This window comes from Miscanthus floridulus, chromosome 7, assembly GCF_019320115.1.
Source record: "Miscanthus floridulus cultivar M001 chromosome 7, ASM1932011v1, whole genome shotgun sequence".
In the NCBI taxonomy this organism is placed as follows: Eukaryota; Viridiplantae; Streptophyta; class Magnoliopsida; order Poales; family Poaceae; genus Miscanthus; species Miscanthus floridulus.
The window spans coordinates 119210415-119213952 of NC_089586.1; the positions used below are offsets into that span (position 1 = coordinate 119210415).

Sequence of the window (3538 nt, forward strand, 5' to 3'; positions counted from 1 at the left end):
CTCCGTAAGCAACCATTGCATTCTCTTTTTTTCCACAGGTTCAATCAGTTAGGGTTTTGGGTTTTGGGTCCCTCCCCCCTCACTTTTTTCTCGCTACTCTGGTTTGTTCCAAGTCGCTTGCCTCTACCTTGATGGTTGTAATATGCGCTACAGGGTTCTATCGTAGTTGTGTTGTGTAATTCTTTATCCTTTTAATAAAATACATGCTAAGACATCTTCATAGAAAAAGGATGTGTTTTTATTCTATCATCTAATCTAAAAATAAAAAGGTATTTGAACAGTGTTGTTATCAAACAATTTTTCTCTAAATGATCATTATGATCTTATCATGGCAAAAAAAATACATATATGAAGCACGTGTTTATATATATTGTTTTTCACGGTATACAGAATGTAGCTCCGTAACGTACATTGTTTAATTACACTTGAAAATTGAACTAGGAGTAAATTAACACAAATAATGAATGCAAAAAATATTTTTTTCTTCCAACCAAATGAGAAAGAAAGGAACAGAAACCATACTAATTACATCTCGAGTCCTCGACTGACCATTTTATTCGAAGAACCACTCTACTTAAAATCTGTACCGCAAATAATTAAATCAACCAAAATCAACTAAGATTAGTTAATTTTGCTCGATTGTCTTGCTTGTAAACCGTCGTTATGGCTCATGCCCCTGTATCCATCCTTAGCACCTGGGCATGTTAGGAGGACGTGGCATCATTTGAGCGTCTGGGGTTTTGCCATTTTTCACAATGAACACGGTGTCCATGCCCCACACCGTGTGACGATGTGGCAATGCATAAACCACACACCTAATAACAATAAAGAATAAAAGCACAACATATATAAGAAAAAAATAATCCGTATAACAACATATAATGTAGTTCATTGGTGCCCAAAGATTAATTTAGCAAATGGAGTACTCACCAGGATTTGCCGCGTGGAAGCGCATTGCAGCCTAGCCGCCCGTGGGCACGGAGACCGTGTTCTGGTATGGTGGCTCGACCCGGTTGTACATGGCCGGGTCCTTGTCCTTGTCGAAATTACTGAACCCTCTGGACACCACGTAGAAGCTGAAGCCATGTAGGTGTATGGGGTGGCTCTCGGCGCCGAAGATGGCCGTGTCTTGGAACACCACCTCCACGACGGTGCCATACTCGACCACCTTCACCTTGGTGGCCCGCTTCGTGAGCCAGAGCTCTTGCGGTAGGTTCGGGGCAATCAAGTTGAAGAAGAAGGGCGGCTTGTTGGGGAAGTCCGGCTCGTACACGCCATTGATGGAGTCACGATAGTAGGCGTCGAGGATGTCAGTAGTCGGGTTCATGAAACTGACATTGTTCAGGATCACCGCGAGTCGATTGCCTCCGGGGCCATCGCACATCTTGTTGGCCCCACAGGGAAGAGTGTTGACAGAGATCATCATGAGCATGTGCTCGTCAACCTCCATTGGCACGTTGATCAGGTGCTCCTTGGTGACTAGGGACCGGAGCTGCGCCGTGTACGCCGTCGCCGCGGTGATGTCACCGAAGTTCGACAGGTCAGGGAAGTCAGGTGGCCCCATGAACAGCGGCACGTCTGTGTACTCTAGGATGACCGTGGCCTTGGTCTTATCGAAGTTGACTAACGTGTTGGTCACGAACACCCACGTGGCCATATAGTAGCGGCTATTGGCTGAGTCATTCTTGGGGTAGTTGGCCTCAAGGAGCTTGTTCATGGTCTGTCTGGGGGCGATCACGATGTGGTTGATGGCGAATGGCCTGAGGTAGCTGCTATCGGTGCCGACCACCATGAGGCAGTTGCCCTCTATGTGCAGGTGAGATCCTAGCGTGCGAAGGACGCCATGCGAAGGCAAACCTAGGGACAGCAAAACGACAGCAGACAACACCTGACAGTCAACTCCAAGCGGTGGTGGAAGATGTTAGAGGCAGTTGGAGTGTTGTCAGCCCACCCCGCTACAAGACGAAGGATGGCGCCGACGCAGTCAGGAGATCAAAGCTTAGGACTCAGAACCCTAGGAAACCCCCTAAACATGAACTCCCATCGCCCCCTAGATATATAAGGCGGGGCATGGGATCCTATACAAGGGAACAAACCATTGGAACCCACTAAAACCTATATCGGACCTCCAGCTCGGATCCCTGGCCAGGAGAATAGCAGCATAGTGCTCCCCCTACATCTCTCTCTCTCTCTCTCTCTCTCTCTCTTTGTGTGTGTGTGTCTTGTAAGAACTCAATTGAGTATTCCTAACATGAAGAACTCCACTACTGGACGTAGGGTTTAGACGTCTGAACCAGGATAAACCCCTTGTGTTTTGAGTTCTTAAGTCACCGGAGACACACGCATCGACCCACGTCGAACAATCCAATTACTGTTGTGGAATCTAACCCACGACAAGGGTTAAAGAAGTGAACAATATGGATAGTAGCTAACAAAGCTAAGAAAAAGCATATCTTGATTTTGCGTGGCTAGAAATTGAACAAAGATAGGATAGGATAGGAGTGGGAAAAATGGAAGTGGAAAATGAGATAAAAATACCTTTAATTGTAGTTATATATAATTCATGCCAATGATATATGGGGTGCACGGAGAGAGGACACCAAAGTCAAATGAATAAGCAAAACTATTAGCAAAACAATTTTTGAGTAAATAAAAAGATTTAAATGTTACCATGAAAAAGCTAGCTACACATGCTAATTGCACGGGCCATGCATCTTGCTAGTTGGATATACAAAGTGATATGCGTAGCTTTTTCTCAAGACTCATCCTTAGTAGGTTTAGATATATAAGAAAGTGTCATATGCGTCTTTGTATGACAACTTACTTTTGTGTTATTATAGTGTATTACCAGTCCAGTCGTCTCCTTTGTGAAAGTAAACCCCTGGATCGGATATTCAGATGTCAATCTAGCTAGCTTTCTGCGGCCCTTTCATGTTTGGTTGTTTGGTATAGGCAAACGAAATGAGAGAAAGAAAAGGTTAACCACCTCATCCCCAATGCAAGCAAGGGTCCATAAGTCCATTGGATCTCCGCATTGACATAATACTAGTATGAAGATTTCATCAAAACTGATGAGTAACCTGTGGAAAGAAGCTTTCCAAAAAAACGTCTCCTCCCTTAGAAAGAACATTTAAATCTATCTTGTATTCGGAGACATAGACATGCCCTACTCAAATTGTCATGCACTCATGCTTGCAGTAAGTAGAACTGATGGTCCGTCATCTCTAAACCTAATCAAGTTGGTGTGGCTAATCACGATGATCCATGCATTTGCTATGTTGGACATACACCACCATTTTTAATTCTAAGATACCAGAAATTGAGCATTGCATTTGATTCGCAGTAGTGTCATGCATCACTTACACCTTGGCACCGGTGATTGTCTTGTTGGTGGGGGGTACTGATTGGTGTTCCGCAATGTGTGGAGAAGACACATATAGTGATTGTAGCCACCATCAAACCAAAGCTACATGAGCGTGGGATATAGTAGTCTTCATGCTGCTGCTCAATGTTTTATTCTCTCATTGTTGGCTCGGTG

General features: G+C 44.4%; 1 pseudogene; it reads right to left on the minus strand.

The window, feature by feature from the left end:
- Positions 1 to 688: 688 nt before the first annotated feature.
- On the minus strand, positions 689 to 2163 carry LOC136466135 (putative laccase-1; annotated as a pseudogene).
- Between the last annotated feature and the right edge of the window lie 1375 nt (positions 2164 to 3538).